The sequence below is a fragment of the Taurulus bubalis genome, assembly GCF_910589615.1.
Source record: "Taurulus bubalis genome assembly, chromosome: 7".
Classification (NCBI taxonomy): Eukaryota; Metazoa; Chordata; class Actinopteri; order Perciformes; family Cottidae; genus Taurulus; species Taurulus bubalis.
The window spans coordinates 6,305,691-6,320,066 of record NC_136595.1 but is presented as its reverse complement, the minus strand read 5'-3'; positions in this window follow the sequence as shown (position 1 = coordinate 6,320,066).

Below are 14,376 nucleotides of genomic sequence, written 5' to 3'. Positions count from 1 at the left end.
AAATTACTATTCAGCTCTAGCATTTTCAATGTGAACAGAAGTTAACGGAGGCCGTAACATAGCAAAAAAGGCACGGAAGTTCCCCGTACAAACACTGAATTAGCCCTCTGTAAGAGCCATAATAGACGTAATAAGATGCGTTCAGTGATTCATAAAAAATGTGTTGTATTGCTCCTTTAAATTGCAGTCCAGAACCACAAGACTGACAAACAGTTTCTACCCGCAGGCCATCAGGCTGGTGAACATTGGACATTGTAGCAATGCATAGTGCACTTTACACAATGAATATCGGATATATCTTTAGTTCCAGTTTAGTTTTTTTGTGTGCCTTATTTTTATTTATTTTTTACCTTAAGTTTATTTTCATTCTGTGTTAGGAGACCCCAGCAAACTAAGCTTTTCATTATATAGAATAACTGTCTGTTATCTGTGCATATGACAGTAAAAACATCTTGAATCTTATACGCTACACTGATTACGTCATAGCCTGTATCCCTCAGTCGAGGTTTATCAGTCTGCGGAGCAAGACAGTTTTTAGACCGTTGTGCCAAGTTGAACACTGAATGAACCTTGTAACTTTATTTTTGTTGAGTAAACCTTTTGAAATGGAGTTGCTGTCTCTGAAGACTCATTGCCCACACACAGTCTGTAACAGGAGAGGTAATATGGATTACCGGACGGAGAGAAGATTGCCGCTACACCCTCATTTCAATTTGTATGTCCTAAAAGTTGTCAAAAGCACTCGTAGCCCAATCCAGAAATATTTTTCTCGGCAGAACCTCCATGCTGATCCATGGGACTGCGCCTCTCTGCACGCTCACATGACAGTTTTCCCTACTTCTCTATGCGGCTGTAATAATGGATTTATTCGCTGTAATTCATCACTTTTAATATCTTATAATACATCCATAGGCTGTGTGCTATGAAGCCTGGACTGCGGTGGATGTGCTAACGTCTTTCTTCCCAAACAACTGACCACCGTAACCTCCTCTATACTTCATGCTCTGTGGTCTTATTGTACATCTATTTTGGAGGGCATTGACATGAATAAGAACTGAGATTGCTTTCAAAATCCAAAGAGTGCTGGAGAGCTGAAAGCTTCCATTTCTGTCAATTGTTCACTTTATTTCTCCTCTGGCAAGCTGGGAAAAAGTTAGATAAAAAAAAAAAATGTAATTAATAACCTTTAAGCCATGACCAGGCTGTGCTTTTGTCAGCTGTACATTTTTCTGCTATAGTGGCCAAAAATGTATTCATGCAGTTTTGAGAAGTGTAAAAAAAGATTCCTTCAAATACCAAAAAGTAGTCCATGATCTCTAGTATTTCAAAAATACCGTAATTGTTCTATTGTGTTGAAAAGGCACTTCATTAAAGTGTATAGTGGAAGGGATTAATTTACATTTGCATTAGAAATATGTGACAAATTATTGAATTATCAACTGATGATTGGTTTTAAAAAAAGGCAAAAACTAAACCTCTTGAATTACATTTAAAAAACCCTTCATGATCAAATAAAGTGGATTTTAGGGGTACGTGACTTTCTCTTATGTATGCTGCCAGTGGTGGCATGTTTTTATATATTTGCTGCTGCAAGTAAGAAAATAAATATTTGACTCGACTTTGAGTGATCTAGACTGCAAGTTATGGTCAAATAAACAGAAGTGCGTGACAAGTGAAAGATGTTTGGAAATGGTCTGGGGACCAGACTCCAGAACGAGTAAAGGCCTCCCGTCAGCCCAAAATAGACTCCTTTGTTCCAATGACAGCGAGCATACGAGGTCAAAATAAGATAACGCTGCCAGATTTCTTTCTGATTTGTTTGGTCTCTGGGAGCTTAATTCTGCATCAAAAGAGCTTAAAAAAATAAAATCTGTGCACGGCAAATGACGTTTTTTTTTTTAATGGATCAGGCCGAGTTCAAGTGCATTGTTCTTTTTTCTGGATCTGCGCTCTACTGTCGACTGCTTATCCAACCACTGGCCTCCCGGTGCAAAACAACAGATACTATGGCCGCAATATATTTCTCAGACGGAACAATTTATGAGAGCATCACTATTAATCATCGGCGTGGAAAGGAGGATTGCCTAACTCATCCGGAGCCCCCCATAGAAATGTAATTGTCCCACTGCCTAGAGTGCTTATATGGCCGAGCTACAGATGCATTCTGCCCGCGCTCGGGCTCGGCCCGACACTGGCATGGCAATAAGCTGTGTTGATTTAATATCCGTTTGCGGCATGCATTTTCCTGGACGTGTAATCAGTCCACAAGGTTCCGTGCGAGGCTGTCATGAATCTCGCCGGCTGTACCGCTACCCCTCCTCTCTCCAGCCCCTTCTCCTCCAGTGGACAATCACCAGCTCGCCAGCAGGACATGGCAGATCCAGCAGCTACTCCTGATTACACTCATGACTCAGGCTGTCGATTGGCTGTCAGGATGCAATCGCGCATAAACATTTGTTTTCTTTTTTCATGTTTGGTTCATTTTTATGGACCAAATGTCCAAAGACAATGCTTTGCACCAAAGAGAACCTCTCTTTAGTGCAAAGCATTGTCTTTGGACATCCAAAAGTTATTACAGAAAAGTATTGCAAAGCATGGAGAAAACGTTGGATGGAGGCTGTAGTTTAAAAACTGACATTAAGATGTTGTGGTCCAACATGGAGAGTGGCAGGACGTGTCTTGGCTCTCACAAGCCTGACACTTGCGTGTTTGTGTTCTGCATGTAATTTACATAGTTGGCGCTAAGCGGACAGTTTTATTTTTTCCCCACCACGCCGCCACCATACTGACACATGAGGAACGACTTAATCTCGCAAGCGACAGTCCAGGTTGTCTGATGAAGTTATATTGCAATAAATAAACAAAATCTGATTATCCTTGTTGTTTTGAAGTTCCTTTACATCGTTAAGTTGGAGCAGAACACACAACTACAGCACATGCTGATATATATGAGGGAATCAAAAGGAGCAGATATGTGTTGGTATTGTTTCTACCACATATTAGTGGACATTTGCATTAAGTTGAACCTTTCTTAACTTCTCCGTGCCCACTCAGCTTTTGAGTCTCTGAGTCATGATTGTCATGTTTGTCCAAGGTTCACATCACAGGGAATGGTGTTTTATTGTTTGAGTTTGAGTGTGCCATTAGCTCCTGACTCGTGACAATACCTGTAATAAAATGTTTATTTTCAGATTGTTCTTTACCTAAACTCATCTACGATGGCATATCGGGTGACTCACTGCTCATGAGCGCAGAGAAAGTAGAGAGTTTTGAAGTCTTTGTGTTGAATCCTGCATGATTGGATATTTACCAGAGTTCAGTCCGAAAAAGAACTAGAGCAGAAATGATCAGGTCATTAGTCCTTTGAAAGAAAAATTATTGGCAGCTATTTCGATAATCTAATAACACTTTAGTCCATTTTCAAGGCGCTTTGGGGTTTTTGACTGTTGGTTAGAAGAAAAACTACAACACATGAAGATTACACCAATAGTGTCATTGTGATGGACATTGTAATTAAAAAAGTAAACTTATTGACAATTTTTTAGTAAAGTTATCATCTGGGTAATTTGAATGATTATGAAAGTAATGTTTTTTGCAGTCTGGAATAATATATAAATAAAGATAAGTTACAATCGAAAGAGCAAACCCTTTGATTCACAGAAATGTACACAGAGAGAGAGCTGTGCACCCACCAGGTGTTTTCAATCAGTCTGTCTGTCCTGTCTAGACCTACTCAGGCTGTCATTGGGTGGAGATGCACGTCAATCAAGTCTGTACACGCCCACAAAGACCTGAGAAGAGGTCCAATCAGGCAAACTGATTGAAAACACCTGAGTGGGTGGAAAAAAAAGGTGTTTCCTTCCCTAAACCTATGACAGTTTTTTTGTTACGTTGTTTTTACAAACTTGCAGTACACAAACACTGCAATCAAAACCTCTCAAACCTTTTTCAAAATGCCATTTCTGTTACAAAACACACATCAATGTACTTTCTTGAAAACACTGTCAATTTTCTCACACAGGCTTCTATGAAAGATTGTTCCAGTACAGTACAGATACTCACATTTCAGTGAACACACGAATATAAAGGCTTCAATAAAAAAATAGTCTGACTATTTTTATTCCATTGCAGGGAAGCAACACAAAAAAGTAGAATGGCAGAAATCAATAAAATGTTTCTTTAAACTAAAGAAAACGAATTATAGTGAAATAGAAATGCAGTGCAATGGTTAACAACTAAATAAAAGTATTGTAAAGGATGGGGGATGGTTTATGGATCCTGCCTTCTAGGGTTTGGGCGCATCATAAGCAATGTCACATCTGGTTCCTTTTCTTTCTCTCTCTCTCTCTCTCTCTTGGTGAGCTTACCTGATGTCTGTTTAAGTCCTAAGGCTCAAACTGATTGGTGTTTAATTAGTGTGTAATAGTTGTGTGTGTGTGTGTCTTTGTGTGTTGCCAATTCCAGGTAAGTTTTACATTTAGAATTGTTGTTTTCCAATGAATGCAAGACATGTGTGTCTAATGTAATACACAGTGTGTCGTGTTGTGTGGCAGAAACAAAGTGCCAAGCAGAAAAAAAGGGTTTATTGTAGTCATGGTTACAAAAGGTAAGGTTTCAACGCTTTTGACGAACCATCCACCTTCAGTGTGTAAACAATAAAAAATAAAAAAAACTGTGAGCAAAGCATAAAACCTGCTGACAGTCTGCTTAATGTGAATTTATTTCAAGTTAATGCTCTAACTGACATTTTAAATGAAAGTCATCAGAATAATAAAAATCGTAATGTAGTGACTTCCAAGCCATATAATAGATCAGGCTTGATTTATCATCTCCAAGAAGATAATGCTTATGACTTATGAAAAGTGCTTTTAACTATTTGATTTTAGTCCAAATGCGAGCATCCCAATGCTTCCTAGTGAATAGTACATGTGTGTATTGTTGGCGTCTTCGTGTGGGATGAAAAAATAATGTGAACAACTTAATAACTTAATAAAAATATGTTTTTCTTATTTTTTACAGAAATCCACCAAGTTGTCATTTAGTAGAAAGAATACATCGAAGAAAATCAGAAACACGCGACCGCAATTCTATTTGTCGGGTTTAAATGAATCCTGCGCTCCTCTGCTGCCCATGTGTCATCTTTGTTTTTTAAAAGTCTCTGTTGAAAGATTGGACCTGGCCTGTGTCAGCGGAGACGGGCGTGCTATTGACGGTGACATTTGTTTTAGGCAAGGTTACGACAAAGTGTCAAGTAAGTATTCTCTCGACTGCTGTCAACACGAATTGCTGTTTTTGTTGCTGTTGTCGAGGGGACGGGCGGAGGGACCGCTGCTGACACAAATTGGATTGGTGGCATGTCAGGTTAGTGTTTAGAAGTCGAAAAGGGACAGGTTCCAATTCTTTTGACTGTGTGTGTGTGTGTGTGGACTCTCCTTGTTATTCAGGATGGACACTGTCCAGTGTGTGTTTCTGTGATAGGAGAGGCGAACACCAGTTGTTTCAGTGGCTCAAGGTGTCGGAAGAGATTTCACAGCTCCTTGAGCACAGTAATCCTGGAGCTCTTGATACAAGATGGCAAATAAAACGGCCCCCTGAACGCTGCTGAAACACTTACTGAACCCTACTTCCACTGATCTGTATCGCTCCGCAACGTGAAGTGCTCTTGTCCCCTACAAATAAGGTCAACGACATCTTGCTGTACGGTGTTATTTTCCCCCTGGATTGATTGAATGCATTCATTTGTTTTATCAAACGCTCATTCAAGCTGCGCATTACGATGCTAATGCATTCATGAAATGTGCAAATGTACTGCACATCAAGCACATTTGTGTAAAAAAATTATGTTTGATTGACGTTTAAATCAAAGGCAGCGCTGAGTATCGCAACTATACTATTCATTATGACTATTTCAAAGTCTGAGTCGAGCCATTGAACTCTATCAAAGCATTTTTTTTTCCTCACACTTGATTGGTATGGCAACGGCACAATGTACAGAACAAGGTATGAATCTATTATAAAACATGCAAATGGCTCAGATACATGTTTGACAGATTAATTAAATCCTTAAAAAACACAAACACACATCCGTTAATTTGTAATAAAAAAAAGTGAGAAGGCCTGACACGCGGTTGAGCCGTTTCCTGACTGCACCCTGTCAAAGAAGTGTGATGTGAGAAGTCAGGTCTGTGTAATTCCGGTTTTAACCTGAAGAGGGCAGAGCAGCTTTGTCGTATTGCCCGACAGCCACAGCGCCGTGACAAAGCCAAGACAGTGAATACTCAAGCGAGGATCCAATCAATTTAGAAGAGAAAAACTGTGTTTGAAGCAGAAACAACTGTCACTATAGTGATATTAGTCTGTTTGTTCTTGCAGTCAACACACATTTGCTTTGTGTTTAATTACCTGCCACATGCGTTTTTCAAACTCAACACCAGATTTGTATTTGCAGAAGTGGGCGCGCACAGGACAATAACTAAAATGGTTATGTAGTGCGCAGTAGTGCCACACACATCAAGGGGAAAATGTAGCATTTATCTCTAATAATCCTCGACCCCCGAGGCTCGGTAGGCCAAAGTAGATAAGTAAACAGCCTGTCGCTGCCACTGTTCCTGTGTGGGTGGCCTGCAGCAATCACAGATGACTTCCTGTTGGCTACGGGACCTGGCCATCCATCTTCGCCCAACTCTCCCTTTCTCTCTCTTTCTCTTATCTTTTTTAAGAATCCTTCCCCCCCAGTGCAGTATTATCAGCAGGCTTCAAAAAAAGCCCCGAAGCCGAGCGCCAGGTCTCTATGTGTCGCTTTATCTGGAGCAGGAATTACGTTGACCTTGTGGGCGACTTAAACACTTTATCACCAGCACAATAATCTTCTTCACGGGAAAGCGAATCGGCAGGAGAAGTAAAAAAAAATTTTAAAAAAATAACGAGATGCGGGGGCCGGCGGGGGGCCGGTTTGGCGCCGTGGGGTTACAGTGCTGCTGGCTGGAAGACGGAGACGGAGACGGCCAGCTTCCAGCACACTGAGCCTCATTGTCCTCGAGGAAGAAAACAACAACAACAAAATGCTCTTCATAGCAGCAATTTAATCAATCCATAATTGCCGCAGAGGATGAAACACATTAATGATGAATGTCTTCCATATGTAAGAAAGTGTTCCGTCATTATTATGCTTATTATGTATTCCTTTTGAAAAGAAAGTGTGACAGGGAATCCTTTCATGTTGTTATTTTTACATGTGGCGGTGCTGATTTTCTTCAATAGGATTACAAGTGTTTGATCGGAATGAGGTCCACAGTGTCTGTTCCTGGACTGATGACTTGACAGATTTACTTTTTTTTAAATTCCCAATTTAAAAATAAATAATTATTGTTCCAAGTCCTCTCTGTTAATAAGCCCTTACCCGATTCCTCCCGTAGGATTCTACTTACCGCTCTCCCCTGCATGGCCGGTACTTCTTATTTCTGTACACATGACATCTATTGCTTCTGTCCATCCGGGGAGAGGGATCCTCCTCTGTTGCTCTCCCTCAGGTTTCTTCCCTTTTTTCCCTGTGAAAGGGTTTTTAATATCTTTTATTTGGGGAGTTTTTCATGATCCGATGTGAGGTCCCGGACACGGATGTCGCATGTGTACAGATTGTAAAGCCCTCCGAGGCAAACTTGTATTTGTGATTTTGGGCTATACAAAATAAACTGAATTGAATTGAATATCTGCAGGCTGCGTTTCTTGTTCCAGCCCACGGCATGTTTGCTGACTACATTCTCACTGCATATTAAAGTGTTGCAACTCTGGTTTTTACCTTCACAGGTGGCACAGGCGAGATGCTACGAGGAGAACGAATGGTAAAGAGAAGCAATGACTGGATGTGCAGCATTTGCCTGGAAGACGCGGCGTGGAAAGACAAATATCAGAGACTACCGCTGAAACAATCAGTCCATTAATTGATTAGCCTACAAGAGAGAAACAATCAATTCTTGAAATGAGAAAAATGTGTCTTCATCGCTCTCTCTCTTTTTAAAAGGACTTCTCTTTTACCCGCCAGGAGCATCTCTGTGTGTAGGACGTCAGCAGCAGCACTGCTGTTAACATTCTGTTCAAAGTGAACCATTTTCTAGTTCCAACTAATCATTAACATTGTTCAACAATAAAACAAGCGCTGTCAAGTATTCTCTGTGTGGACTTTATACTCTCTGCCCCGTGGTTCACAGAACCGTTTCCGGTTTTCTCCAAGGTCTTCCCACAAAAAGGTTAAATGGCACCTGCAGACGTCTTGGAGGGGTGAAGCTATGTATGTGATGGGCTGGAGCCTCCCATCAAGTACCCCGCTAATAGCCTAACTGGAGCTGGGATGGCCTCAGCTGCTGTCTGATTAATAATTCAGTTTCGGCTCAGGTAATGCATGTATGGAATGCCGTCATTAGTGTTAACCCAGATAAATGATTGCAAACACCATTAATGTTTAAAACTAAAACCAAGAGCCCTTGTGGAGGAAACAAGGTTTCTCGAACAAAGGTGGATGCGTTATCTCAAGTTTCTCTCGACAGTGTGTGGGACTGAATGATCCAATTGTGGTTTTAGGCATGTTAATCAATATTACGATGTACTGTACCTCGATGAAAGAGTCAGACATATTGTAATGATTCTCAAACTCACAGCTTCATGCAATAATCATTACTTTAACAACCGTCCATCGCCGGAGGGGTACCGCTTTGATTTTGTGTCACCTTTCTGTTTTTAAATGGGCCTATAGTTCCCAGACTGGAAATACAAAGTGGATGTAGTCACGGTGGCGTCACCCATTGGTTTGTGGACTGCAGTTTTTGAAGCCTCAAGTTCGCCATTTTAGCCGTCGCAATCTTTTTTTAAATTTCGCAAACAAAGATAACACGAGAGGTTGGATTTAGTACAACCAAACACTGAATAAGTTTGAATATTTTGGCGACCAAACTGTTACAATTAACTTTCATGAATTGAACACACACTGGGAAAGGGTTGAAGTTGTAAGAAACGGACAGCACTGTGGTAGCAACCTGTCAATCACAAGCATATCTATAGCTTTATTGTCCATTTTACTCTAAAATGGATCATTATTTACGAAATGAACATCATGCGGTATTATGAACACTTAAAACCATAAACTCATGTTTACAATGTTTAATGAGGCAATGAATCAAGTTAGAAGTAGGGTCCTTTTCTCATAGACTTCTATACAGTCTGACTTCTTTTTGCCACCAGAGGAGTCGCCCCCTGGTGGTCAGTAGAGAGAATGCAGCTTTAACACATGAAGCATAGTCTTCTATACAAGCAGAGGAGTCGCCCCCTGGTGGTCAGTATAGAGAATGCAGCTTTAGCACATGAAGCATATACTTCTATACAACCAGAGGAGTCGCTCCCTGGTGGTCAGTAGAGAGACTGCAGTTTTAACACATAAAGCACAGACTTCTATACAACCAGAGGAGTCGCCCCTTCCTCTGTGGCCGAAAGCACAACACATAAGCCGGCCCGTTACTGTGCTATATTCAGAGCTTCACCAGGTATTCAGGGCTGACGTCACGTTAACCGCAATGACAGCCGGCCACTCTTCATTGTGAGATCTTTGTAGTGCCTCTTTTAACAATCCAACGAGAGGAAAAGGATTGAAGTTGTAGTTTTTTTCCTCTTTCCAGCCACCACATGCATATGTGGGTTACAACCAACAGTTCATACAGTACCAACAGCCATCCGGCACAATCAGCAGCGAGCAGCAGTTTGAAATCGAGCATGAAAGCTTGCAGTGTGACAGCGTTGCCTTGCAGACATGGCCAAGCACAAATCCTTCTACATGCTGTTTCCTTTGATCCCTCCATCGGCATATTAGTGTGAGCCTCTGTGTGTGTATATTAGCTGTTTTCTCACCCACTATGCCGTCACTTTTCAATCCTCCGCTGCCTTTTTTCTTCTTCCTGCTGTCATTAATATTCTCTCTCTCTCTCTCTCTCTCGCTGCATAACTCAGGGGATCAATCACCGGTTGCCATGGCAACAAAAAACCCCACCCCCATGCAGGTGTATGCGTTCGCGTGACTCTTTCGGGGGCGCGTCTACGTTTGCGTGTTGGCTTGCACGCCGACTGTAACCCGCTGAGGCCTCCGCCGGCGATGCTGCCGCTGCTGCTGCTCTCCTGCTCTGCCCTTGCAGCCGGAGTGGCTCTGACAGCTGTCTGAGTCGAGATGCTCTCACCTGCCACACTCGGCTTCCTCTCAGCTCCGTGCAGAATAATGACCAAATTCAACGGAGGAAGTAAATACAACACGGCGCTGTCAGGCTTGTTTTGTTTCTTTCTAGTTAAAGACACTTTGTGTGAAGGCTATTTATTGAAATATCTAAGGGTTTGTATAAGAGAAGCTGCACAGCGGACGAGCAACGCTTCGCCCTCCGTCAGTGCTGCTTCCAGTGTGGTCGAGTTTAGGAGGGTTTATGTTGAGAGAAAAAAAAAGCAGCTTGGAGGTACACTGCTGGGGAATCAACCAACCCGTGTAGCCAGGTTGTTTTAATGAGAATGTAATCTAGTTTTCAGCAGAAAGATACATTTGATTCTCAACGTATTCAGTGTTTTCGTCATCCTTTCCGTCTCTCAACCCGCTCTCCTCCCCTTGCCGCGTCTTCCTCTAAATTTCACACCTTCACTTATCTCCACCCTCCCACTTGTCTGCTTGCTTTGTCACTTCCTCCACGTCTTTTACGCTCCACCACTTCCCTTTCTGTCCTTCCAGCACCTCGACTTCTCTTCTCTTTCCCTCTCAACATCTCCAGCGATTTCTGATCCGGTGTATTTATAGGAAGACAGACGGGATAATTAGAATACACCAAGAATGATGTGCCCCCATTTTTGCAAACCGTTGACTTCATTATCTCTCCAGAGTGGGAATGGTGAACTGTAGTCACTGTTGTACATGACATGCAAACGTTAACCTTGTGATGGAAAGGTTGCTGTGCATGGTAATGAGAACGAGTGCACGATGATGAAGAAAGGAGGGGCTGGCAGAGACGGACTGCATCATATTCATCGGGCCCCAGGATGTACCACACCAGCTCCAAGTAAATTCATCATGTTTTGTAATTGCAAGGAGCGCCGGAGGAAGGTGGTCATCGAGCGGTCACAGGGATGTCAGAGGAGGAAGAACGGTGTAAGAAATAAGAGACAAATACAAAGTAACACCGGGAACAAATGTGGCTGAAAACAAAGTGGAAAAAAGCAGCGAGTGAAATGAAATGACAACATCCGTAGCATGAATCAGACAAATCTTTCCAAATCTGTGGGTCAATTAACTTAATTTGAGAAAATGAACCGAGTGAAGCATCTTGCCGGTAGATACATCAGAGATTAAAATCACATTAATTCTCCTCTTGATGCCCGTGGCTGAGTGGTAATTCATCAGCTGCTGCATTTTTTAGAATTCTGTGTCCAACAGAGAACTGAAACAAGACGAATGAACATCCCACAGCCGCCTCCCAAGATACATATATAAAAACATACGACTAACAGGACAAAAACAAAAGGAGATATTTTTCTATTTTGCTTTTGATGTTTTTTTGAAGCAATCTGGAACATTGCAGAACCCGACCGAGTTCTTAATACAAGTCAGAGGAGGAGGTTTTGGGAAACGGATGGAAAAGTGGGAGGAAATAAATAAATTACATAAAAACACAATAACAAAAAACTCCCCGACTGCAGACACAGGCTTTTGTTCCTCCAGACAAGCACGATTGATGCCCCCTTCCTCCAGAGGTAATATCGCCGAGACCAGGAAGCAGCCAAGCTTGAATTCTTCCATTGCTTCTGAAAGTTGTGCATTTAGTGTAGCAGCAGCAGCTGCAGTTGCACTTCATAAAATGTTACTGTGGATGGATAACCAGTGAAGGATGTACTGAATAAAGAGTCTTTGGAGGTTTAAACAGGCTGTTCTGCTTCACATAAAGATATTTCAAAAAGTCTCAGCCAATGATCACAAAGTATTGAGTGTGTTTACCCAGACACTAAAAGTATTTTATTCCCGCTAATCTTAACATGAAGCTTTTCAACTTTTCTCTAAGCGCGACAAATGCTGCACTTAAATATATATTATATTATTATATATTGCACAATATTGTTCTCTGCAGGAGAAAATTTGAGGTATAAATGGATTTTTTTAATAATAGGTAGTGCTGCATAACACTTTTAAGAAAAGTTGCAGTTGACTTAATTATTTTATGATAAAATAGCCTCTTGGCTTTTGTAGTGTTAAAATAGATAGCTTTTTGTGATAATTTATTAATCGCTTAGGCTATCAAATTTAACACACAAAGGTCTTTAAATCTTAAGGTCTTTAAATGCTTTAAATGCCTTTAAATGCTTTTAACTACATGCTTAACTACATCTATTGAAGGATATTGAATTTACAATAAAAACAATAACACAAAGAACATCACATTCCTCACATTTGTGCAGCTGAAACCAGAGAACAGTTGGAATTGTTTGCTTGAAAAAAACATTTCAATAATTCATCAATGTCCTAAAGCTACAACATCAAACCATCAGCAGTAAATTGCCTCGTCGCCGTGTGCAGATGGATTCATAGTTACAGCGAGGGTTCTGACCCGATGCACATAGCCGCCGTCATTTAGCTAAAATGCATGTCCTCAAAACATTTAACTAAATGTTGGGGCCACGGTTGCTTTGGAGACATCGAGTCCAACCTGCTAGAGCTGTGATTGGTTCGCTCGTTTTCTCCTATAGGTTTCTGATACCAGGAGAAAATAGAGGGGACCGAGTTGGAAGACCAGCTAAATTAATAATTCAGTTTTCCCCGTGGCCTGGGAAAGTTCAAACAATTGAGAACACGAGGTGGTTTCTCTCAAAACCAGAATCCAGAGAAGTCTCAGACTTGACAAGTCATGAAATATAAAATGTGTAACTGCTCCATAAACAATGAATGGGAGACTGATTTTATGGACCCAAAGAATGTTTGTTTCTTTTCAATACCCAAATGAGCTTTATTCTATTGTAGTGTTCACTTCTGAAACAGAACATGTACCCAGATGCTCCCCTGGGTGCTCTCAGTGTCATCTCCAACATCTTTCATCGTCTGTGGAGCAGCTCCAGGCTTCCCTTCATACATTTGTGTCTTAGCGCTCTTTTGGATTTGGAAAATAGTTGGTGATTCTTACTGATGTTCTTGGACTGTCTAATAAATAACATGTATGAATTGTTTAAAAAGGGGCGTGGTTCCTCTGTATGAAAGTGAAGGAAAAAAAAAGGTTTGTAATGTTTTCGGTAGCCCACCGTCACTCTTCATCACAAAGTGAATGAAAGAATGTAAAATTGGTGTTCACCGTGATGATGGTCAGTCGTCTCATTGAGCCACTTGTTAGCAATAGCCTCTTTTAAAAGGCATGTAAATGTAGATGTAAATACTGCAGTAAATGTAAAAAAAAACAAACATATTTTATATTGTGGAGCAAAACGTTAAAATCTCCTCAGCTTGTGTTAACCACAGACCTCATTGTACCAAAAAGAAACCCATTGACGAGGGAACTGGAAGTTAAAGCTTTTTTTACTCATTTGCAACTTTTAGGACTCATTTCGGCAGCACTCAATAGCCAAACCAGGAAATTTGCATTTCAAAATAGCTGAGGGAAGAAGAAGCAGTTAAGAAATGTTCATCCTCATTACCCAGAAGTGATGTGAGGTGATGTCAGTACCGCAGCTGAAGTGTGATGCTTGATGATTATAGGAAAGCACAAACATGGTTTCCGAATGATCCAATGTTGTTGAGTCACACTTACTTTGAATGGAGCGGTCCGTCATCTCTGCTGATGAGTTGTTTCATTCTCTCATTTACTGTCAGAGGAGGTATTTTCCTGCCATGACTGTGCTCAGAACCGGCTCATGTACCTTGTCTTACTTCCAGTAATTCATATAGAAAACAGGGAGTGAATTTGCAGTCCTGCTTGGAGAAGGAAGGTCACCCAACCATTGCGGGGTCGAGGTAGAACAGTTTTGGAGCCTGGGTGGAAGGATGTCCAGGCCACAGTGGGGAAGGTAGAGCAGAGGGAAGAGGGCTGGAGGGTAAGGCTTGACTGAAAACTGGACAATACAAGGTTACATTGGCATCAGCATCAGGCTTTTTAATTTGATACAAGCAGCCGCGGGGAAATGGCAGAAAGAGAGGAGGAAGGAATTACACAGCACAGGACAAACTGAGGCATGTACTGGGACGACTGCCCATGAGGACTTACAGTAGCCATTTTAAAGACACACACAACCAGAAACTCAACACTTTGAATGAGTTTTTCTTACTTATAGAAGTTCCAGTTTCACTTTAGCTCTCTATTCTATATCAGGTTGGAATCTCTAGGT